Below are 27,258 nucleotides of genomic sequence, written 5' to 3' on the forward strand. Positions count from 1 at the left end.
AAGAAGCAGTCTGAACCTGTAACACCCTCTGAAAGACATTTCTCAGGTTTCTATGATTTCTTCAAATAGAGACAAGGATATTGGCAACATCATTTCTGATGTAATAAAAAAGTTTGGAAGTAAGAGCATCATCACATAAAAGGATGGAAAAACACTGAATGATGAATTGGGAATTATTGAAGGCCTTAAGTTTGATCAAGGTTCTATTTTCCCATGCTTTATATACATCAAAAGGTCAGAGATGTGAATTCCAGGATACCTATATTCTATTTAACAAAAATAAAATTTCTAGCATCCAGTTCATTGTACTTGTCCTTGCAATTGCTGATGCTCACAGTAAGCCCTTGGTAATAATTACCGAAGATGATTATGGACAAGCTCTAAGTACATTCATTTTGAATAGGCTGAAAGTTTGTCTTCAGATTATAGCAGTCAGACTCCTGGCTTTGATGACAATAGAAAGAACCAAGTTAATGATATAGCTATTGCTACTGGTGGTTCAATATATGAAAGAGGCTGACAATAAATCCTGAGGATGTTTATCCTCATCACTTAGAAAAGTTGAAGAGATCTTTCTGATTAAAGATAATGTCATACTCTTCAAAGGAAAAGGCAACAAGTCTTAAATTGAAAAATATATCCAGGAAGTAATTGAACAGTTAAATATCACAACTCATAAAAAGGAAAGCCAAAATGAGGATCTGGGGAAATTTTTAGATGGAATACCTGTGCTGAAGGTTCATGGGACAAGTAATGTTAAAATGAATGAAAAGAAAGAGTTACAGATATCTTCAATGCCAAATGAGCTGCTGTTGAAGAAGGCATTGTTCTAAGAGAGAGTTGTGCTCAACTACAGTGTGTCCCATCCTCAAACTCAGTAGCTTCAGCTAATGAAGATGGGTAAGTTAATATAGACATTATTGAAAGAACACTCTGAATTCTTGCAGTGATCAATTTCAAGAATGCAGGTGTTGAAAGACCATTAAGAGTTTTAAAATGCAGAATTCCTCAGAAGTTGATTATGAGGCTATGTTTGGAGATTTTCCAAATGTGGTAGAGAAAAAAATTACTGATCCAACTAAAGTTGTAAGACTGCTTTACCATGTGCTGCTGGGGTGGGCTAGCAGCTAACTACAGCAGAAGTTGTAGTCATGGAAATTCCTAATGGATGGACCCCGGAATGGGAGGAATGGGTGGAGCAGGAGGACATATGAGAATTAGCATGTTCTAACCCTTAGACTGTTGGTTTGACATTTTTAATTAACTGATGAGAAGCTCAAGAAAGTGTCACGAATAGCTTCAGAGAAGTCACTGAAAAAAATTATTGAAGAAATGTCTGGCTGATATTTAAGAAAATCACTGTAACCATCAGTTACTAGTTTCAGTGGATAATATAATAATGATTTGATGCCATCATCATCCAGATAACTTATTTTATACTTTTGGACAAAAAGACATTTTTGCATTTTAGAAAATATTTAATGGAGTGTCAATGGTATGCTGCCCTTCGTGTAATAAAGGGGAATGAGAAAGTATACATTAATCCACTCATCTCTTCAAAACAAATACCAGAAATAAATGAGATTTGTTATCAACATAGGGTGGCTGGGAATTGAAATGAAAGAATGTGAAAAGAATGATACTTCTTTCAGTATACTTTTCTGTAATACACTGCCCTTTATAACATTTCCTCCATAAAAACAAATACAACCAACCAGAATGTAGAGAGAAGCTAAAATGAAAAACAAATAATAACATATGAACCTAACTGTACTACAAATAACCCCATGGTTATGTTGTTTATTTGTAATACAGTTAGGATCATATGTTATTAGAGAAGAAAATAACTTAGGTAATTTGGGAAAATATTATTTAATATTTTGATTAGTTACTATACACAAATATGGTATGCTAGTTAGTAATTTTGTCTAAGTGTTTTGGTTAGCAATTCTGTAACTATTTATATGTATACCAACATTGAGCAAATAAGTAAAACTATTATGGATGATAAGGACCAAGTTTCCCACTGTTGGAGAGAGAAGTTGCAAATAAAAAAAAAGGGGAAAGCTAGAATAAGCACTCTTGTGTTGGGTTGAAATAAGAATAAGAAGTATGAGTTCATAGTTTTTAAGATAGAGATTGAATTTTAGATGTTGAAGTAAATGTAGTAAATGAACTAAATGTAGATGTGTAGATGTGTGTGTAAGTATCCACACATAATGTGGATATTCCAAGAATATTCCAGTAACGACAAACACACTTGGCATCCATTCTCCAACTGAAAGAGCCAGGGCTTCTTAGTAAAATGGCTGATTATATCTGAGGAAGGGAAAATATAAGATGATAAAGGACAATCTTGTGGTGCCAAAAAATAAGGAAATGCTTATGAAATGACTGGGAAAAGCATATGGAAAGGATTCAGGAGCTACAAATGAGTAGCTCTGGGACACCATGAGTAAAAAAATTAAATAGTGGTCATAATGTGTTATTACCATAAAATAAAAATCAATGCCATGAGCCCAAACTGATATAAGTAAATAAATGAATAAGTAAATAGATGGAGGAGAAGCTCCAGCTTTTCCATATAGTAAACTTCCAATGAATAATGTAGAAGGATGGAAGGGAAACAGAAAATCATCATTAGGTAAACAACACAGTCATAATTGCTGCAGGAAAGAATCATCAATGGATGCTAAAATTAATAGGTGAATGTATAATGAGAAACATAAATTTATATAGTCTCAAAGCATTTCTTCACAAAATTCCTTTTAATTATTAAAGGGGAAATAGTAACTTAACAGTGGAGAAATCTAGTGGACACCATCTTAACCAAGTGATTGAAGGTAGCACCACCAGTATTAAGACATATGGGCATGACATTCCTCCACACTGAGAAGTGTACAGCATCATTTCTGTGGTATTTCTGCCACATGCAAAAACATGAGACACCCAGGAGGAGGAGGTGGGAGGCAGACAGGAAGAGAGGAGAAAAAAAAGGGATAGCTATTGATGGAGATTTGATACTACCACCTCCATTAAGATGTTGATAGTGAAGACAGGAAGATATGGAGGCGGTAGGTAGATTACAAGAAAAATTGTGAAACAACAGAATTTGAGGATCAATATGAAATGAGAAACAATGGATTCTGAAGAGACTAGAAGGAGGTTTAAGGAAGATACCCAGATCTGTGGGCTGCTGTACAAGTGGTTGATCTTGCCTTGTATTAACTGCAGGATAAACTGGAGGAGACAAAGTTTTAGGGATAATTATCCATTAATTTAATGTTCTCAATTCATCAGTACTGCCATCCCAAGCATGTAGCATATCCTTACTGAAGTATTTTATTATTTTATTTGTTTATTATTTCTTTTTATATTATTAGAATCAGATAATCAAATTATATCCACAGAAAAGCTAGTTTTACATTGGCGAAATTCACACTTGCAGGCCAGCTTACCTTGCTGTGATACTTGTCCTCATGAGACCTGGGGTCAAGGTGTGAGAAGTCCTGTTCATTCTGGTTTAGTCTCTGTAGTAAAAAGAAGCACCTTTTTCCTACTTCATGGGATATCTCTTTGTAGCTTAATGATATGTAGAAGGCAGTAATGGCCTCAGGTATGTCATGGAAGAGACCCTTAAAATGAGTTCTGTTCTCACAGTATATTGTCAGAAAGATCCCTGGCCCCTGAGCCCATCACCATGCAAGTATTCTATTTGAAACATAGAGAGAATTGCCATCAGTTTTCTCCTTTATTTTATATATAAATGTCAAAAAAAGAGACATGAGGATTTTAGATGTGAAATATTAGGCTTAAATTTAGATATTTTCTGTTTGAAGTTTAGTAGATTTATTCAGTATTAGTTTATAGACAGAATATCTGGAAAAAGAGAATGGGCCTTGGACAAGCTAGTTCTGGGTTCAAATTTCAGCACTGCCACTTAGTCAGTAACAGGTCTGTGAACCCTAACAATAGGCATAAATTATTGAAGCCTCATTTCCCTAGAGTGCAAAATGGAGTAAAAGACTTGACTCATAAAATTCATGGAAAATTAACTGAAATCGTTGCAAAACCAAGTATGGTATCCAGTATGTGTGTTTTCACAAAATGAATGGATATTTAGCAAATATTAAATACATGAATGGGTTATATTTTCATTTTTGTTTCCTACTGTTTTATTAGCAAACAAAAACTAAATAAGGTAAACCCTAGCAATGAAATCTCAGAATTATTTTTTTCTTGGTGGAGTTATTAAGAAAAATTAATTACTTAATTTGTTTGAAGAAGATCATAAATACCAAGGTAGTGAATCAATGCTAAAGCAAGCATAATTATCATAAAAGTATATAATAATTTACAGATTAGGTAAGTTTTAGGTATGTGGTAAGAAATATAATGTATTATTATTCACCTGATCTGGATCAAACCTAGTTGGGTTCTTCCAAAGACAACATTTAAAAATATTTTTAAAAAATTATTCCTTCATATGATAGAACATACTGTGAGTTTGTTCAAACTTTTGCTCTGATTATAGAACTTGATTTATATGAATTCCATCTGTATACTCCCACTGGGAAAATAACTTGTAAATGAACCAAAGAGTGACTGATCTCTGAAAATAAAATACTCTCACATTGAACACTATCTCTTTGAGCGAAATTATGAAGAAATTACGAATGGTGATATAGGGAAGTGGAGAGGAGTTATTTCAGTTAATCAACGTTGATTAATCATGTTCCATGTCCAAGACATTATAAGTAATGTTGTGGCTACATCATTTTTAAAGTGTGGCACCTGTTGTTAATATTGGGAATCAAGTAGGACTTGAGGCTCAATTCCATTCTGGCTCAGGAATCTATCAAAATTATGATCATGGGCAAATTATTAAAACCTCTCTAAATTCCTCTTTCACCCTCTGGAAATGTGAATACCACAACACTTACTTTGTGAGAATTAAATGTAAGATATTGTTGAAAATAATCGGCAGGAAATAAATGTCTAAATATCTTTCTCTTTCTATGATAGAGTTTTTGAGAAGATTAAATTTAACATTTTTAAATTTTTATGTTTAAAATTTATTTATTTATGTATGTTAAAGGTTATAAATCATTATATAGATATATGAAATTGTTATTATAAATAAACATGTAAATAGGTATAGCTCACTGTCATTTATCTGGAAGGCCAACCTCAACCAATGAACACATATTTTGGCATTTGCTTTTTCATAGCCAAAATCTCATAGCAAGACCTTGGAAAACAGGATGGATTTTTCTCCATGGTAGAGAACTGATGTCCTTAGTTTAAATGAAACTGTGTAAAGCGAAGTCTCTGTGTATGAAAAGAGAAAGCTGTTGTTATATTAGTCAGATAGTGAGGATAAACTAAAGAAAAGTGAAAGGATACATATATATACACATGTATTCTTATTCATGCTTTGTCAGTCCTTTACTAATTTATCTTACTTAGAATGAGAAAATACCATAGAAATGGAAAAGGGATAAGATAATGAAAAAGTTTCCCCAAATAAACGAAAATTGCAAAGGAAATTCAAATTTATTTTTCAAAAAGATTATTACAACATTTCAGCCTATCCTATTTTTTGTGCATAATTTTAAAAATTATGTTTCCTTGTTCCTTTTACTATACTTAGTGAATCCCTTTCATACAGGTCTTTTGTTTTGTTTTGTTTTTGTTTTATTTTTTAATATGGAGAAACCTTTCAGTAAATTGCCCATAAATAAATCATTGCAGCCCAGATTTAAAAGCACATTTGGCCTTAGGCCATTCCTCGTAACTAGTGAAAGCTCAGAAGTATGAGCATAATGTGGGAAAAAAAAAGAAAAAAATTATAAAGAGCTCAGCAAAAAGGATTGAATAGAGGGAAACCACATATTTAATTTAAATGTCTTGTACAAAGTCTGCGTATTACCCAATGCTTTTAATATAGGATGAGATATTGAATATCATAATGGAGATATAAAAATCTGCATTTATCTTTAGAACTCTAAACAAAACTCTTCTACTAAGTCACGATAGGTTGATATCACAGTATAATATAAAAAATACTAATTCTGAATACAGGCCAAGCACGGTGACTCACTCCTGTAATCCCAGCACTTTGAGAGGCTGAGGCAGGTGGATCACCTGAGGTCAAGGAGTTCGAGACCAGCCTAGCCAACATGGCGAAACCCCATCTCTACAAAAAATACCAAAATTAGCTGGGTGTCATGGTGCCTGCTTTTAATCCCAGCTACGCAGGAGGCCAAGGCAGGAGAATCACTTGAACCTGGGAGGTGGAGGCTTCAGTGAGCTGAGATGGCACCACTGCACTCCAGCCAGAAAGACAGATTGGACTCCATCTCCAAAAAAAAAAAAAAAAAAAAAAAAAAAAAAGTCTGAGATTCTAAATACATTTATTTCTGCACATATGGACACATACTCAAAGGAAATTTACAAAATGAAATTACTTGTTAAAATGATGGAATTATGGGATCTTTTCCAGATTTTTCTCTAATACTTTCACAGATAAAAGCAATGCTTAATTTAGAGAAATACTACCATGCATTATACATTCCAATTTTACCTGAAAGTTTTTGCCCTTTCCTGTGTGATTTGTGGGGGATAAAAGCTTTCAATCAATTTTCAACTACAAGCTTTTCTACCTTGTACAAGAAGCTTTTTAATTTGGGATTGTTGTTAAATTACTTCAGGAACATAGTTCAGAAATTATTAATTAATATAAGCTAATTAACAGCACAAATATTTTAAAGGTGCACAAATAGGTCCAGAATGGAAATTTAAAGTAGCTTGAGGCCATTGAAGTAACAAAAGGACAATTCAAAAATAATTAACAACAGACCCAGAGGACCAGTAGTGGGTACAGCTGCAAGGAAACACTTCTGTGTGTGCTGGCAGACTGTAGACCTTCAGCGGCTCTTCAGTGAGTACAGCTGTGCTCAGCTAATTTTGTTTGTTGCCACAATAATCTAGAAACTACTAAACTTAGAGAGGCTTTGAGGCAGGATCTACAGGATTTAGGTTTTACAAAATGTATTGGGGGGCTTGTAGGTGAGAATTGTGGGATTTATGCCTCAACTTCCACATTTATATTTATGGAAATATTATTTAGAGACTGCTTTGAGATATAAAATTAATGATTTTGCTTCTCAAAAATTGATGACTGGTAACTTTTAAATTAAAATATTATAAAAATTAACCAAAAATATTTTAAATTTTGAAAAACAAAAAATATATATAATTGAAACTCAATTAGTAAGTGCAATTTGTATGTAAAAAAATTCTGCTAGAGAATATGTATCATCAAATCACACTGTTTTAAATTTCTTAATATTTTAGCAATCTGATGCCACTTTGAGATAATTAGGTTGAATGCTTCCCTACAGTAAATAAGTAAATAAGTCTCCATCATAAAATGATATATCCATTCTGTCTGAAAGTAGCTGCGACCTCAATAAACAGTTGATCTTGTTGCCTAAATATCATCATATATAAGACTTGAGTATACTTTATTATAAAATATCAATTATCTTACAAAATGATTCATTTCTAGTAACATCATCTTAGGAGATGTATTTTCAGATAATTATATTATTCAGATTCACTGAGACCCTATATTGCTGAAACAAGACAGACCAATAAAGATATTTATTAAACAATGATGATAACATCTGCTTTAGAAATGTAAATTAATTATAATGAACAGAATAATTATTTTATTATCTTTAACCATTTTAGGCCTTCAGTTGGGACAGACCCAGAAGAGTGTGTGTGTGTGTGTGTGTGTGTGTGTGTGTTCTGGCTGTTTCTGCAGGTGTCTTAAAGGGTCTAGGTTAGGTTCACTAATGTCCACAAAAGGTTGACAGTCAAACCATCAGCTTTTCTGGTCTCCAGGGTAATAGATTCACCTTAACCAGTAACTAAGAATCTACTGTCAAGGCCAGACTGGATGGCAATAACAATCACAATTGATTGCAATAAAATTATCATTTTAAAAATCTGAATAAAACAGCTATTATATCTTATGGATAATTTCTAAAGGTGGACTTTCAAATCAGTGTAAATCTGATCTTTGAATTTTAGTCAATAAACAGCAATTACTTATTTGCTACATGTTACCTTAGCATTCTAAGGAGTCGCCAATCAAGACAATGGTCATAATCAAAAGATGCTGTAACCGTACTATTAAATCTTTTCATTACACTTGCTGAAGGCATGTTGTCGAGGACATTTTCTATTATATGACTACCTTTCCTATATTAAGTTTTATGTTTGAAACATCTTTTAGAATTTAGTACTAGAGATACATCTTTAACCTCTGACCAGACCTGTTATGTTTAATCCCCACTGAAAATAAAATTATGTAGCTGTCTGTTTCCCTTTTTGTTTTGATGACCAAGCCTACAGATAGATGTTGGTCTCTCATTAATAGTCAAATGATTAGTACAAGAAGTCAGACCAGGAAGAGGTCATTAATATCAATACAAAAGATTAAGAAAGCTGTACAGAAAATACCAAATTTGAGCCAGTTCTTAGAGAATAGAATATATTTGTGTATTAGACCGGCATAAAGGATTTTAAAGAATGTAATTCTGTACTAGTTAGAATACGCTAAGCTGTAGTAACAAAATAACCCAAATAATTAAGGATCATTAAAGGAGAAGTCATAACTCTACAGTGGGTTTTCAATTCAATGGGGTTGGGGTTTCTCTCCACTTTGTCTTAAGAGACCCAGAATCCCTTCATCTTGTGGTGCTACCATCCTTTAAAGCATCCATGTCATCTGCCTTCGGCTAATAGGAAAACAAGTACAAAGTATACACCGTAGGTGAAATGTGTCAGGCCTGAAAATGGCCCACGTTATTTCTACTCAATGCCCAACGGGAAACACTTAATCACTCAGCTGCAACTAATTGCAAGTGAGGCCCAGAAATGTAGAGGCAGGGAATGCCAGGAAGAAGAGGAAAGTAGACATACAGGGCTCCATTACAAATATTAAAAATAGCAAATTAAAATGCAATTAGTCTTGGCATAGTAAAAAGCATAATTTTATATTAGACATGACTATAATTTCCCTGTAAGTTTCTTATCCACTGCAACCATCCCTTTTCTCAACATATGCAAGAACTTATCTACATGAACATACAGAGGTTTTGGAAACAATTGAAGGATCCCAGATTGACAGGAAACCATTATATCTTGTGGAACACATTTTAGCTACTATTAAATGTAAATTTTTCAATAACACAGAAGAAAGACATAAAACAGCTTCTATTTACATAGTAAAGTAGTATACTTATTTCTAATTCATTTGATAATGTATATAATTCAAATTACTTTCAGTTGTTTTATTTATAATTGGATTCTCAATTTTCTTAATTTTAACAATTTTAAATGGTAATACAGTGGTTAAAATGGAATCACAATCACTGAAAACCTAAATTATCTATGTTGTAACACACTGTGCTGTCCTATTTCTGATGACTCTGGTCAGAAAGCTATTGGTGGACAGTTTTGCAGAGACTCCTAAACTGTACATCATAATTGTACAGAAAACTCTACATATCATTAGCAGCATATCAATGCACACAGTATAATTCCCTAGAGAAGAATACTTTGCATTTAACATCAATACCACTTTCTCTAGACACATCCTATTATGAAGTTTCATAACTCAGCAGAAGCATCTGTATGTAGCAGGGGGGCAAACATTATGTAAAAGCAGGGAATGATAAAAAAATTCACTCTCATTTGGACTGTAATTTAATCTTTGACTAGACAAGATACTATGTAATAATGTAAATTACCTTGATGCCTTACTTTCAGAAGAGGAATTTGTTCTCACATTTTACAACTTGATAGACAGTTGCTCTAATCCATTAAAAAAGAAGAGAAACTGAGTCTTTGCCTTTGCTTACTCTCTGCAATCCTTATTATTCAGTGTTACATGGAGGATTATCTTAACAAAGTCCTCCATGATAATTTATTCATTAATCTGCAGAATATCCCAAACAAGTGAATATTTTCCCCTTTTTTGAAAATGAGGTTAACATTATCTTTATCTCCATAGAATGAGTCACTAGAAAAGGAGGATTGGAGCTAAGAATTCCTGAATCCAATCATGTCTAGTCCCATAAATCACCTTTTAAAATTCATTCTTCCATTTCAGAGCATCGCAAGCTCCATACCAGCTAATTTTTTTCTGTGACTATAAATATACCATATTTGCCCTAAAAGGGTAAAAAGAAAAAAATCTTAATGGGAATTCTGCTCCTACCTGAGCCACTCCAGCAATTATTTTCTTAGCAAACTCTTAATTATAAGCCCTTAGAGAACAAGAAATAAAGCTAAATCTCACTATCTCTCCAAAAGCAAGATTCTATGTCGTGAGACTCTTTAATTAATCCAATGCTATATGTTCCTGAATTTCTAAAAAGACATTTTTAGAAATTTGTTTTTTATTTTTCTTGAAAGGGAGGAATAGTCATTCCAGGGGAGAGCAATACAAATTCCAACAATAATAAATTTTCCCAACTTTCAAGTCATCTTGCAAAGAATTACAACAAAGAAAAGATGTAACATAGAGTTAAATGAAGATTTTTAAGTACAGGCTTTGTTCTCTTGAAAAAAGAAATGGATCAATGGTTGGTTAACTGTGCTCTAAAATTAAAATCAAAATTATTTACTATGGCTTACCTCAAACATATGCCCAGTATATGGAAAAAGTAAACACTGAGTCTTAAAATACTTAAGGCTAGAACAACCTGTGAAGCCAATGTATAGAATTAGGTGTGGTCACACAAGTATATAGACTACATGTGTAGCACTGACTGAGGATCAGCCAATTAAGCTCTTCCAAGCTTTCATTAGTGCAATTATTTTAAGGGGGCATGTTTAGATCCTTGGTATAATTCACTGAGGATTGATGCTTGTAATGGAGAATAAGGCTCCAGACAATGGTACCAATAATATAGTACCATAAGCACAGTCTCTCTCCCACCTCAGCTGTTGTGATGCTTTGCGTAAAGTAAATGTCAACAAATTTGATTCACTGGATGAATAAATGGATGGATATTTGAGGGAGCTGGAGAAGCATTCAAAGACCTTAAAACCCATATAAATAACAACAGAAAACGATTGCTGTCTCATGATACTACAAATAGAAAAGAATGAGGAAACTAATTTCAGTCCACTGTAGGTGGAATAATTACCTAACACATGCACAGGGTTCATGGTGGTAATGGTTGTGTCTCTACCTAGTTAAGAAACACCTCCTAAAAGGAGTTACTTGAAGGCCAAAGTTTACTGTTAATGTGGGTACTCACAGAGGGAGAGGGAATGCACGCATGATTTTCCATTCCACTGCTCCCTTGGCAGCTCATTCCTTTGAGCTACCAGAGTACTGAAATGGAAAAGATTTGTGCTTGCTGAAGCTCCTGGAGCAGAATTCTTGTCAATTCTAATCAGCTGCTTACTTAGGAGTTTGGAACAAGCCAGGGGACACAAGGTAGGGAGTCAGGCATGAATGAGCTTACACCAGAGGTATGCCGTGGAGCTCCAGATCTGAGGCATTAACGCTGTTGAAGCACTTATTCTTAAAAAGCTGATCTCTCTCTTTTTTTTTTTTTTAAAGGAAGTTGACTGCTGACAGTTTAACTGTATGGTGTTGATTTCTAGAATGGACAATCTGAGCTTCTTCAGGCATTGGTACCTGATCTTAGCACTCAATTTTTATATTGAGAGTTTGCTGAGTGCTACAGAGCTCTATTTTTCACTCTAAAGGCAGGGATAATGGAATAGGATTCTCCATTTTCCCAATCAGTCATTGTGTTTGCTGGACAGAATTGTGATTGGCATTAGGAACTATTGGAGCGATTAGGTAAACATAAAGTTGTCCCATGAGCGGCTGGCTATGTTTTGGGAGATTAAGATTCCCGATCATTGGTGGACATTCCTCTCATCAAATTAGTAATCTTTCTTTGTGCATATGTCTGCTTTAAATTTTGTGAATATTAGAAACAGGTCATTGGAGAAATCTGAGCTGACAAAATGCGTGTATAATTAAGAGCCACTTAGAGCAGTGACTGAGCTTATGTAGTCCAGGATATGACACAGCAGGCAGCAGGACATTACAGGCACTCAAGGCAGAGCTCAGTTTTTAAATAAACATGTATGCTCAGTTTATTCTGAAAACTAATGAAGAAGCCCTCATGACTCATGGGGCTTTTCTCTGTGAAGTCCCTGAGTAAAGGGACATAAGTACGTACCACAAAGGTGGTGGTCAGCTTTTTCTTTACCAGTGACTCAGATGTGTTCAGGCTCTATAGGGAAAGTCATTGATTGGGGGAAAAAAGCCTGAGTTGGCATGAAAATTTTTCCCAAGAATGGCGACGGAAATTACAAATGTGGCAAGTTTCCCATTCTATATTGTATTTTTCACAGCAACTAACACTCTTACAGATCACATTTGCTCACATTACTGTAAAAAATCCTGCCAATTGGTCTTTCACTCAGCCTATTTCATCCTAAGATTCCTCAGCAGTACTAATTATTGTATTTTAATTTTTAATGTACTGCAAAATGTATTCACTTGCCTTCTGTGAAAAGTACCTCTTCTGATTGTCTGCATTCAAGGGGCAAAAATGTGTCAGTATGCCACCTTTGACCTCTAAACCAATATTTTTTTTGGCCAAATGTACTTTTTTAAAAATTAGGAGCTAACACCTGTAAATTGTGAATTTCCTCATAAAAATTCATGTTTTTTTCTGACTTTTCCCAGAACATGTAAGATGCAACATTGCTGGGCCCACATGTCTACATAGCAATCACTGGCAGAGTAGCAGCAAACAGCCTCAGACAGCCAAGTAGTTTGCAGCCTGCCAGGAGCTGTGCCACCCCTCATCATTGCTGAATTGTGGTTTTGTGTATACAAGGCGACTTAAAACAAAATGAAAATCTTTCTTGTATCTGATATTCTATCCAACCCAAGAAAAGAAAATATGTGGCCTATGAAATGATGAGTTTCTCAAAAGATGTGAAAAGGTATATTTCTTGGTAGAAATGAAGAATGTGTAAACAAAACATGTCCATAGCTAAAGAGTGCAATTTTTGATGCTGTTAAAGACCAACCAGTGTAAGAAGTGGGCTAGTTCTTGACTTTACAGTCAAATTGCTTCACTCACTCACTTTATTTGCTTGACCCCTTAGACATTTATGTTATAAATTAATGCATTAATACACATCTTGCTTCCTTCATTGTCAAATGGCCATCCACATTTACAAGGAGTGTGCAAATGGGTTGAGTACATAAATCTCCAACCTGTCATATCACAGAGGAACTGCAGGATTGTGCAGCATCACAGATTCAGGCTGTAGCCCAATTGGCTGCTCATTTGGAATAGTGTTCCCCAGTCCCCCTAGGTATAGCAGGAATAATTAATATGTTGAGATTATTTGATTTAAGCAATTCAATGCCCCATGGCCCCCAGACTTTATCCAATGTTTTAATAGAAAGACTGTTGGTTCCCAGAAGTCAAGTGGGAATGGGGCTGCCTAACTTGATGAATATTTTCTCATGGACAGTGTTCAGTGGTTTTGGGTCCTTCTTCCTGGGATCAGAGCCTTGTTCCTATATTGTGGCTTGCTGCCTATTTTTCATCTAGCTGGTCACACCATGATTTGCGCCCTATGTTTAGGGGTTTTTAATATCTAGGCAATCTCTTTTGCTAATTAAAGAATCTGGATGGATTCATTACAAAAAATACTATTTTAGGAACAGATCACTAAGGAGGTGGAAAGATTTTGAAAAGGGATAATATTTCAGTTTTTCTGTTATTGGCTTAAGTTTATTTCTGAGTAGCACTTAAGACCCAAGAATGCCCTCTCCTTCCTGTTCTCCTCTGCTGGAATTTTCATTTCCCTTTCACCTGTCTCCTCCATTCTCACAGACTGGCTGGGGAAATAACCAGATTTAAGGATTCTTACAGTTTAATTTTGGTTATTACCATAACATTCAGGAATGTGTTTTGTTGTTTACAAAAATGATCTCTGAGCCTGGACTCAAACAAACATATTAAGGAATATTCTATAATTGGATGTGTTTCATTGATTTTACATATATTAATATTGCAAAGCACTGTACAAATGCCAAAGAGAGATTCCTGCCAAAGATCCTGCCCTAGCAGGGTTTGCAACCAAACAGAACAGAAAAACTTAATTAAACAAGCAATTACACAAATTACTTGTGCAATTATTAATCCTGACCTTTATATTATCTCCCTTCTGCGTGGAATATTCTTCCTTCAGCTATTCCCACAGCAGGGTAAATCTCATCCTCCCAGTCATCAATATTGGGCATAAGGAGCTTCCATGGCCTGTGACTGGAGAGCGATTGGTCTTAGCTCAAAGACTGTTTGCTTTTTGTGGAAGAACCAGGCATTATCTTCCTGCACTCAAAATAAGGCTTAATTTTTTTCTTGACTATAATAGTAGTAAATGTCAAGTGCAGTAAATCTGATGCAAGCTGGAAATTATAAAAGAATATATATATATATAAATCATATATATACTTGTCTCTCAGAAATAGCTATTCTTGATAGCACATGTTCTCTCTTCTCTTTCCTAATTTGAAATCATGTTTTATATTAACTATGAAATTGTGAAATGTTTCCATAGTTAAAAATCAGCTGGTTGCTAATTTTCCTCTACTGCTATATTATTGAGGTAAGAGTATTTTTGTATACAGACAGTTCCTGACTTTTTGTGGTTGGATTTAACCATTCTTCCACTTCATGATGGGTTCATCAGGGTATTAAGTTCATTTTCAACTTATGATGTTTGTGAATTATGATGAGTTTATTGTGATGCAGGCTCATTGTAAGTTGAGGAGCATCTGGACTTACAGTGTTTCAACTTACCATTTTTCAACCTGACAATGGGGTTATTGGAGTATTAAGTGCATTTTCAACTTACGATGTGTTCTACTTATAATGGGTTTGTGGAGACATAACCCAGTTGTAAGTAGAGAAGCATCTGTACTAGTCTTTTAGAATCATATACCAGAAGTTACCTGATATAACATTTAGGACTCCACATAGGTAGTCATACATTTGTTCCTTAAAGGTTGTACCAATTCATTATTTCTATCAACAGTGAGCAAAAGTTCCCATCTCGTCATAACTTTACCGATATTATTATTTCTTTAATACCTTCTCTACTTTCTAAGGTTAAAATGGTAAAATTTAATGTGCTTTTCTGCAATTATATTTTAGTTTTGTTATACATGTATATACGTATAATGGTACATGTATTTTATTAAGATATACTCCATGTCCACTGTATTACACACATAAAATAAGTAAAAATTTAGATAAATATTTAAAATGTAATCTCTTCCACCAAATTTACATAGTCTAGGCATTTTTCACAATGAAATAATATTATCACCAAACTAATAATCACATACTAAAAATTTGTGACTTCTATAAGTCGACTTAAGTGAATATTTTTTCTTTTAAATGATTTTTACTTAACTAAATATTTGAACTTTTAGTGATATTGAAAATCAGTTTTAGTAATGCCACAATTAATTCTAGGAAGAACACAACTGGATCTTGGGACCCGCTGATGGGTAAGGTTGAAGAAGTAGACCACTGGCTAAAAAGGAAAGGGGGGAAAAACCCTCCTAATTACATACAAACATCTCAGCAGTGAGCAATCATGAGAAAGGAAATGCTAGAAAAGTACTTGACATTTAAATGTCAATTTAATCAAATTATGCAATTTTAAAATGTAGCTGAGTGTAATGGGCTCTTTAAATTCTTTAAAACATTCTTTTACCTAAAATGGTCCAGAGATTGAGCATTTAGTTTCATTGAACTGTCTTTTGAACCAATATCCTTAAATAATAACTTACTGAATTAGGTCATCACACTTTTAAAATAAAAAAAAATTATGTTTTTTTCCCAAAATGAAAGATATCAGCATATCTGATGTAAAATAATGATTGGTCAGCATTTATGGTAAGTCAACAAGATAATGTTGGAAAGGACAAATTGGAGAGTTAGGATGTATAAATTCTAGAAAGGAAAATATTTAGACTATGAGAAAAACAGGATATAGGGCTCTTACTTCCCTACTAATTTATTTCCCTTAATTTTGGCACAAATTAATCTTAACCCTAGCTTCGTTGTCATCCTTGATCTAGACCATTCACTGGAGAGAGAACTAATCATTGCTCGCTTCAACTTCCTAATATATCAAATTTGTGTGCATGTGTGACTATGGACAGTAAGTAGAAAGTGATGAGAACAAGATACCCAGGGAAGTAATTGATTCAATTTGGTCCTAAAGTTCAATAAAATTTGAGCTCTGAATTTATAATGAACTTAATGCAGCGTCATCAACAACAAAACAAATAACAGACATTTTTTAAAAGAAGACATACAAATAGCCAACAAACATGAAAAAACGCTCAACATCACTAATCATTAGAGAAATGCAAATTAAAACTGCAGTGAAATATCATCTGACACCAGTCAAAATGACTACTATTAAAAAGTCAGAAAATAATAGATTGGGAAGGATGCAGAGAAAAGGGAATGCTCATATAGTGTTGGTGGGAATGTAAATTCGTACAACATCTCTAGAGAACAATATGGAGATTCCCAAAGAACTAAAGCCAGAAGTACTATTTGATCTAGCAATCTCACTACTTGATATTTACCCAATAAACATACGAGTGCAGGTGTCTTTTTTATATCATTATATAAATGATATGCACTAATAAGTTTATTGTAGTGATATTTACCGTGGCAAATGTAGGGACAGAATCAATAACCTAAGTGTCCATAAAAGGATAATTAGATAAATAAAATGTAATATATATATACACACACACACACACACACACCCCATTATACACACATACACACACATACACACAAACAATGTAATACTATTCAGCCATGATAAAGAATGAAATCCATGAAATCACATCTTTCACAGCAATATGGATGGAACTGGAGGCCATTATCTGAAGTGAAACAACTCAGAAACAGAAAGTCAAATACCACATATTCTCACTTATAAGTGAGAGCTAAATAGTGTGTATACATGGACATAGAGCATGGAATGATAGACATTGGTGATTTGCAAGGACTGGGGCGCAGTAGGGGATGGTGATAAGAAATTACTTAATGAATGCAGTATACATTATTTGGGTGATGAATACAATAAAAGCTAAGACCACCACTCTGCAATATATCCATGCAACAAATTGTATTTATAGCCCTTAAATTTATAAAATTTTTTTTTAAAGTTGAGCTTTGAGCCTAAACACAAATAATGTGTCATAGATTTTTTTCTTCTAGGTTGACAGCCAAATACAATTTTTATGTTGTTAAGGGAAAAAAACATTGTTTGATTACATGGTTTTTACCAAAATAATGAAGAGGTTGTCTATATGTTCAACTGGGAGCATCAAATTTAGAAATCAACATTTGCATTTGAATCTTATCTCTACTACTTAGTCCTGTGAGCTTGAGCAAATCTTAATCTCTTTGAGCTTCAGTTTTTTCATTTATAAAATGAAGATAGTCAATACTTTATAGGATTTGAATGAGGATTAATTAATATATTGTTAAATGTGATTATATATAGAATAATTAAATATATAGAATAATTCAAGCATTGAAACAGTTTAAGCATGCAATATTAGCTATTTCTCATCATCTGTGTTCTTAGTAGCAAGCAACAAAATCTAATTCTGGCTCACTGAGTCAAAAATAAATTTATTAAAAAGTTCTAAGTATTCTCAGAATATCCTAGAGGACTGGATAACTAAATCTAGGACAAAAAGACATGAACGTTGCACAAATTCACAACATAAACGTGAGTGGCAAGTGAGGACACTCATGCCTTTGCCTGGTTTCAGCCTTGCACACAGCATACAGAATGTCCCACCTGGAATTCACTGGAGCTAATACCTGATTATAGCCATAGAGGGCACCTATGACTGCTACTTCTACACATCATGGATAACTATTTGGATTAGCAGAATCCATATCATGACCTACTTCAGTTAGGATCTCATCGTGTGTCAGAAACCACATGATTTATTCACATGGGGGAAACTAATATAAAGAATCATTAATTAAAAGAAGGAGATTGGAAAGCAGGGGCAAGATGGCTGAATAGGAACAGCTCCACAGTCTGCGGCTCCCAGCGAGACCAACACAGAAAGAGGGTGATTTCTGCATTTCCAACCAAGGTACCTGGTTCATGTCACTGGGGCTAATTAGACAGAGAGTGCAGCCCATGGAGAGCAAGCTGAAGCAGGGTGAGGCATCACCTCACCCAAGAAGCACAAGGCGTCTGGGAACTCCCTCCCCTAGCCAAGAGAAGCCATGAGGGACTGTGTTGTGAGAGATGGTGCTATCTGGCCAAGATACTATGCTTTTCCCATGGTCTTTGCAACCCGCAAACCAGGAGATTCCCTCGGGTGCGTATACCACATGGTCCCTAGGTTTCAAGCACAAAACTGGGTGGCTGTTTGGGCAGACACCGAGCTAGCTGCAGGAGTTTTTTTTTCATACCCCAGTGGCACCTGGAATGCCAGCAAGACAGAACTGTTTACTCCCCTGGAAAGGCGGCTGAAGCCAGGGAGCCAAGTGGTCTTGCTCAGCAGATCCCACCTCCACGGAGCCCAGCAAGCTAAGATCCACTGGCTTGAATTTCTCACTGCCAGCATAGCAGTCTGAAGTTGACTTAGGACACTCAAGCTTGGTGGGGAGAGGGGTGTCCACCATTACTGAGGCTTGAGTAGGTGGTTTTCCCCTCACAGTATAAACAAAGCCTCTGGGAAGTTCTAACTGAGTGGAGCCCACTGCAGTGCTGCAAAGCCACAGTAGCCAGACTGCCTCTCTAGATTCCTCCTCTCTGGGCAGGGCATCTCTGAAAGAAAGGCAGAAGCCCCAGTCAGTGGCTTATAGATAAAACTCCCATCTCCCTGGGACAGGGCACCTGGGGGGAGGGGCGACTGAGAGCGCACCTTCAGCAAACTTAAATGTTCCTGCCTGCCAGCTCTGAAGAGAGCAGCGGATTTCCCAGTACAGCACTCAAGCTCTGCTAAGGGACAGACTGCTTCCTCAAGTGGGTCCCTGAACCCCGAGCCTCCTGACGTGAAGACACCTCCCAACAGGGGTCAACAGACACCGCATACAGGAGAGCTCTGGCTGGCATCTGGTGGGTGCCCCTCTGGGATGAAGCTTCCAGAGGAAGGAGCAGGGAGCAATATTTGCTGTTTTGCAGCCTCCACCGGTGATGCCCAGGCAAACAGGGTCTGGAGTGGACTCCCAGCAAACTCAAGCAGACTTGCAGAAGAGGGACCTAACTGTTAGAAGGAAAACTGAAAAACAGAAAGCAATAGTATCAACATCAACAAAAAGGGCAGCCAAGCAAAAACTCCATCCGAAGGTCACCAACAGCAAAGATCAAAGGTAGATAAATCCATAAAGATGAGGGAAAACCATTGCAAAAAGGCTTAAAATGCCAAAAACCACAGTGCATCTTCTTCAAAGGATCACAACTCCTTACCAGCAAGGAAACATAACTGGTCATAGAATGAGTTTGACAAACTTACAGAAGTAAAGGAGCATGTTCTAACCCAATGGAAAGAAGCTAAAAACCTTGAAAAAAGGTTAAAGGAATTGCTGACTAGAATAATAAGTATACAGAAGAAGATAAATGACCTGATGGAGCTGAAAAACACAGCATGAGAAGTTCATGAAGCATACACAGGATCAATAGCCAAATCCATCAAACGGAAGAAGGGATATCAGAGATTGATGATAAACGTAATGAAATAAAGCACTAAGACAAGATTAGAGGAAAAAAGGATGAAAAGGAATGAACAAAGCCTCAAGAAATATGGGACTACGTGAAAAGACTAAAACTACATCTGATTGGTGTACCTGAAAGTGATGGGAGAATGGAAACAAGTTGGAAAACACTCTTCAGAATATTCCAGGAGAAATTCCCCAACATAGCAAGACAGGCCAACATTCAAATTCAGGAAATACAAAGAATGCCACAAAGATACTCCTCAAGAGGAGCAACCCCAAGACACATAATCATCAGATTCACCAAGGTTGAAATGAAGGAAAAAGCAAGTTAAGGGCAGCCAGAGAGAAAGAGCAGGTCACCCACAAAGGGAAGCCCATCAGCCTAACAGCAGATCTCTATGCAGAAACCCTGCAAGCCACAAGAGAGTGGGGGCCGATATTCAACATTCTTAAAGAAAAAAATTTTCAACCCAGAATTTCATATCCAGCCAAACTAAACCTCTTAAGTGAAGGAGAAATAAAATCCTTTACAGACAAGCAAATGCTGAGGGATTTTGTCACTACCAGGCCTGCCTTACAAGAGCTCCTGAAGGAAGCACTAAATATGGAAAGGAAAAACCAGTACCAGCCACTGCAAAAACAAACAAAAATGTAAAAACAATCAACACTATGAAGAAACAGCATCAAATAATGGGCAAAATAGTGAGCTAGCATCATAATGACAGGATGCAATTCACATATAACAATGTTAACCTTTAATGTAAATGGGCTAAAAATGCCCCGATTAAAAGGCACAGACTGGCAAACTGGATAAAGAGTCAAGACCTATCAATGTACTGTATTCAGGAGACCCATGTCATGTGCAAAGACACACATAAGCTCAAAATAAAGGTATGGAGGAATATATACCAAGTAAATGGAAAGCAAAAGAAGCAGGGGTTGCAATCCTAGTCTCTGATAAAACATACTTTAAACCAACAAAGATTAAAAAAGACAAAGAAGGGCATTACATAAGGGTAAAGGGATCAATGCAACAAGAAGAGCTAACTGTTCTAAATATACATGCACCCAATACAAGAGCACCCAGATTCATAAAACAAGTTCTTAGATACCTACAAAAAGACTTAGTCTCCCACACAATAATAGTTGGAGACTTTAACACCTCACTGTCAATATTAGACAGATGAACAAGACAGAAAATTAACAAGGATATTCAGGACTTGAACTCAGCTTGGAACCAAGCAGATCTAATAGACATCTACAGAACTCTCCACCCCAAAACAACAGAATATACATTCTTCTAAGCACCACATAGCACTTATCCTAAAATCAACCACATAAATGGAAGTAAAACACTCCTCAGCAAATGCAAAAGAACGGAAATTATAACAAATGGTCTCTCAGACTGCAGTGCAATCAAATTAGAACTCAGGATTCAGAAACTCACTCAAAACCTCGTAACTAAATGGAAACTGAATAACCTGCTCTGAATCACTACTGGGTAAATAATGAAATTAAGGCAGAAATAAATAAGTTTCTTGAAACTAATGAAAACAAAAACACAACATACCAGAATCTCTAGGACACGGCTAAAGCAGTGTTTCGAGGAAAATTTATAGCACTAAAATGGCAACAGGAGAAAGTGGGAAAAATCTAAAATCCACACTCTAACATCACTATTAAAAGAACTAGAGATGCAAGAGCAAACAAATTCAAAAGCTAGCAGAAGACAAGAAATAACTAAGATCAGAGCTGAACCTTAGGAGGCAGAGACACGAAAAACTCTTCAAAAAATCAGTGAATCTGACAGCTGGTTTTTTGAAAAAGATTAACAAAATTGATACACTGCTAGTCAGACTAATACAAAAGAAAAGAGAGAAGAATCAAATAGACACAATAAAAAATGATAAAGGGGAGATTACCACTGATCCCACAGAAATACAAACTGCTATCAGAGAATACTATAAACACTTCTATGCAAATAAACCAGAAAATGTAGGAGAAATGGATAAATTCCTGAACACATACACCCTCCTAAGACTAAACCAGGAAGAAGTTGAATCCCTGAATAAACCAATAACAAGTTCTGAAACTAAGGCAGTAATTAATAGCCTACCAACCCTAAAAAAGCCCAGGACCAGACAGATTCAGAGCCAAGTTCTACCAGAGGTACAAAGAGGAGCTGGTGCCATTCCCTCTGAAACTATTCTAAACAATAGAAAAAGAGGGACTCCTTCCTTACTCATTTCATGAGACCAACATCATCCTGATACCAAAACCTCACAGAGACACAACAAAAAAGGAAAATTTCAAACCAATATACCTGATGAATGTCAATGCAAAAATCGTCAATAAAATACTGGAAAACTGAATCCAGCAGCACATTAAAAAGCTTATCCACCACGACCAAGTTGCCTTCATCCCTGGGATGCAAGGCTGGTTCCACACATGCAAATCAATTAATGTAATCCATTACATAAACAGAACCAATGACAAAAACCACATGGTTATCTCAATAGATGCAGAAAAGGCCTTGAATAAAATTCAATGCCCCTTCATGCCAAAAACACTCAATAAACTAGGAATTGGTTGAACATATCTGAAAATAATAAGAGCTATTTATGACAAACCCACAGCCAATATCATACTGAGTGGGCAAAATCTGGAAGCATTCCCTTAGAAAACCAGCACAAGACAAGGATGCCCTCTCTCACCACTCCTTTTCAACATAGTATTGGAAGTTCTGGCCAGTGCAATCAGGCAAGAGAAAGAAATAAAGGGTATTCAATTAGGAAGAGAAGAAGTCAAATTGTCTCTGCTGATGACATGATTTTATATTTAGAAAACTCCACTGTCTCAGCCTAAAATCTCCTTAAGCTGATAAGCAACTTCAGCAAATTTTTTGAAGAATTTTACAAAATCTTCAGCAGATTTTGTATCTCAAGATACAAAATCAATATGCAAAAATTAAAGCATTCCTATACACCAATAATAGAGAGTCAAATAATGAGCTAACTCCCATTCACAATTGCTACAAAGAGAATGAAATACCTAGGAATACAACTTTAAGGGATGTGAAGAATCTCTTCTAGGAGAACTACAAACCACTGCTCAAGGAAATAAGAGAGGACACAAACAAATGGAAAAACATTCCATGCTCATGGATAGAAGAATCAATATTGTAAAAATGGCCATAGTGCCCAAAATAATTTATAGATTCAATGCTATTCCCATCAAGTTACCATTGACTTTCTTCACAGAATTAGAAAAAACTACTTTAAATTTCATATGGAACCAAAAAGGAGCCCGTATAGCCAAGACAACCCTAAGCAAAAAGAACAAAGCTGGAGGCATCATGCTTCCTGACTTCAAACTATGCTACAAGGCTACAGTAACCAAAATAGCATGGTAGTGGTACCAAAACAGATATATAGACCAATGGAGCAGAACAGAGGCCTTAGAAAAAAACACTATGCATCTACAACCATCTGATCTTTGACAAACCTTCTAAAAACAAGAAATGGGGAAAGGATTCCCTATTTACTAACTGGTGTTGGGAAAACTGGCTAGCCATATGCAGAAAACTGAAATTGGACCCCTTCCTTACACTTTATACAAGAATTAACTGAAGATGGATTAAAATTTAAATGTAAGACCTAAAACCACAAAAACCCTTGAAGAAAACCTAGGCAATACCCTCAGAACACAGGCCTGGGCAAAGACTTCATGACTAAAACACCAAAAGCAATGGCAACAAAAGACAAAATAGGCAAATGGGATCTAACTAAACTAAAGAGCTTCTGCACAGCAAAAGAAACTATCATCAGAGTAAACAGAAAATCTACAGAATGGGACAAAATTTTTGAAATCTATTCATCTGACATAGGGCCAATATCCATAATCTACAAGGAGCTCAAACATATTTACAAGAATAAAACAAACAACCCCATCAAAAAGTGGGCAAAGTATATGAAGAGACACTTTTCAAAAGAAGACATTCATGCAGCCAACAAACATAGGCAAAAAGCTCATCATCACTGCTTATTAGAGGAATGCAAATCAAAACCGCAATGAGATACCATCTCACACCAGTTAGAATGGCGATCATTAAAAAGTCAGGAAACAACAGACGCTGGAGAGGATGTGGAGAAATAGGAACACTTTTGCACTGTCAGTGGGAGTGTAAATTAGTTCAACCATTGTGGAAGGCATTGTGGCAATTCCTCAAGGATCTAGAACTACAAATACCATTTGACCCAGCAATCTCATTACTGGATATACACCCAAAGGATTATAAATCATTCTAATATAAAGACACATGCACACGTATGTTTATTGCAGCACTATTCACAATAGCAAAGACTTGGAACCAACCCAAATGCCCATCAATGTTATATTGGATAAAGAAAATGTGACACATATACACCATGGAATACTACACAGCCATAAAAATGAATGAGTTCATGTTCTCTGCAGGGACATGGATGAAGCTGGAAACCATCATTCTCAGTAAACTAACAGAAAGAAAAAACCAAACCCTACATGTTCTCACTCATAAGTGGGAGTTGAACAATAAAAACATATGGGCACAGGGAGGGGAATATCACAAACCGGGGCCTGTCAGGGGGTGGGGTAAGGGGAGGGTAGCATTAGAGGAAATACCTAATGTAGATGATGGGTTGATGGGTGCAGCAAACCACCATGGCACATGTATACCTATGTAACAAACCTGCACGTTCTGCACATGTATCCCAGAACTTAAAGTATAATAAAAAATAAGAAGGAGGTTAAGTACTAGGAAACAGAAAGGACTCTAAGCTGTCCAGTAATATTGAGTGCAAAATAATAGCTACTATCTCTAGGCTGAGGAAGCATGAACAATAAGGAATTAAAGAATGGGGGAAGGCTTCCTGCCAAGGTTGAAATTTAGACTTCAAAGAGAGGGTGGCTACTCCAGGAGAGTGCAGCCTGCAAGTAGCAAAGAGGTCACAAGCCATTGCTAGCTTCTAGAAGTGGCCTTCCTTTGCCTGAGGATGTGGGTGGCCCAAACGTATCTATAGAAGTGTCCAGCGTTCAGTGGAGGGTGTGAACCAGCAGAAGCATTAGAAGCTGCTGTTATGTGAAGAGTGTGCAAGTTTATATTAGCAGTTGTGTGTTACTGGAGGGATGGAGACGGTTCTGATGGGATGAAGATGCTTACAAGCAGTCATGGTTTAGGGAGAAGTGTGGTCTACTGTGAGTGCTGCTAGAACTCCTCAGTGTGAACTACTGGACTCCTGCATGGAAAAATAATAATAGAGGACCAAACCCCAAGGAAGATGTCTTCTTGCTGCTACCACTTCGTAGGGTCACTCCAGTGCCTTCTATTAATGAAGTTAGGATTCTACCAGCTGGCAAAGCTGGATCTTTGCACAATCCAATGCCAGTATCACAAAGCATGGCAAAGAAAAGTAGATTTGGAGCTGAGAGTCAATGAGGCAATAAGTTAGTATCTGGCACACAAGTTCACAGCTTTGTTGCCAGGGAGGCTGAGAAAACGGTATCTGGCACTTTCAGGCTCCAAGACTCATGAGGTGGTGAATTAACTAAACATAGGCAAGTTTTTCAGATGTCAGGCAGCAGAAAAGAATGACTAACATCCATTACGCTCTTATTAATTGCATAGCACTTTGCAGTTTATACATTCCTTTCACACTTACTACCTCATTTGATGTGTCTAAATGTCCAAATTGTGTATCCCACACTTAAACCGCCTCTTTATATCGTTATCTCTTATATTATCTTCTTTTCCTGTCTAAATCAATGTATAGAAGTAGATTAATTGCATATACAAACTCTCTTTGTCAGATATATCATATACCTGAACACATTATTGTTATTTTGAAAGACTTAATACATCTCCGTATATTACTACCTTGCTGTCACAAAGTTAAGAAAATAATTATAACCAACGTTATCTTTAATATCACACTACTGGATGATGCCACACTTTAGAGAAGATACGGTGTCAGTATACATATATACGTAGATGGAAGTGAGTAGGCCATATATATGATGCATGTATGAAATTGTTGTTTATTTACCAGTAGACATTAATAGACTTCTACATAATACAGAATTGTTGGGAGGTTTTTTGTATCTTTAAGGATTTGTTGTGTTCATTCTTTAGTTTCTCCTTGGTTTCCATAAACATCTATTCTTTTTTTTTTTTTTTTTTGAGACGGAGTCTTGCTCTGTCGCCCAGGCTGGAGTGCAGTGGTGCTATTTCGGCTCACGCAACCTCCGTCTCCTAGGTTCTAGCAATTCTCCTGCCTCAGCCTCCCAAGTAGCTGGGATTACAGGCGTCTGCCACCATGCCCAGCTAATTTTTTGTATTTTTAGTAGAGACGGGGTTTCACTGTGTTGGTCAGGCTGGTCTCAAACTCTTGGCCTCGTGATCCTCCCACCTCAGCCGCTCAAAGTGTTGGGATTACAGGGGTGAGCCACCGTGCCTGGCCAGACATCTATTCTTATTCTGCTTGTTGATAATCCTGCTCCAGCAGCAGTCGATACCAATAACCACCCCTTCCATTTTGAAACACTTTTTTTCTATTGAATTCCATGATATCACACTGTACTGGGTTTTCCTTACTTCTCATGCCTTTCCTGGTAAGGTTACTTTACTAGCTTCACTGTAAACATTTTTCCTGTGTTCTTTTATGTTCCCATAATGATAACCATATTATCATTGGTCATTATATATGAATATATATATGTGTGTGTGTATATATATATATATATAATCTCTTGTATATATTGACCCATGGCCTTTAGACACTGACAGATCTGCTCAATTGGCATTTTACCTTGAATTTTCTCCAAGTATTTCAAACTAAGTATGTATAAAATTGGACTCACTAAACCTCCCACAGTTTACTCCACCTTGGTAAATGGTAAACACAACAGCATTCGGCCAGTTGCTTTAGCAAGAGACTGAGATGTAAATTTTGCCTAACACTCATGTGTAATTCATCACCAAAGCCTACTAATTCTACTCGCTAATATGCCTTGAGTCCATGTATTTCTCTTGCTCTTCACAGCCCTTGCATTCTAAGCTTTCAACAACTTTTGCCTAGACTACTGCAATACCAGGATCAAGTTCCCCAGGATCCATTACAGTTCCATTTAATTAATTTTTCCTACTATAACTAGCACTCTAAAATCATAAATCAGATTATTTCACTCTCCTGTTTCAGAACAAGATGGCTTCCCATCATCCTTAGGATAAAGTCTAAAATCCACAGGGATACTTATACTGTTCTCCAAGACTTGGCCTATTACTTCCTCTTCAACCTTATCACTCACCACTTCCCCTCCCACCCAGACACCAAACAAAATTGTTCAGTTTCTTTATAGC

The 27,258-nt window shown here is 36.1% G+C and overlaps 1 protein-coding gene across 14 annotated transcripts in view; it reads left to right on the forward strand.

Annotated features, from left to right (window-relative positions):
• Positions 1 to 27,258, forward strand: part of GRIA4 (glutamate ionotropic receptor AMPA type subunit 4) — a 373,574-nt gene that overhangs the window by 98,051 nt on the left and 248,265 nt on the right. The gene's annotated exons all lie outside the window — the stretch shown is intronic.

The sequence above is a fragment of the Macaca thibetana genome, chromosome 14, assembly GCF_024542745.1.
Source record: "Macaca thibetana thibetana isolate TM-01 chromosome 14, ASM2454274v1, whole genome shotgun sequence".
NCBI classification, from domain to species: domain Eukaryota; kingdom Metazoa; phylum Chordata; class Mammalia; order Primates; family Cercopithecidae; genus Macaca; species Macaca thibetana.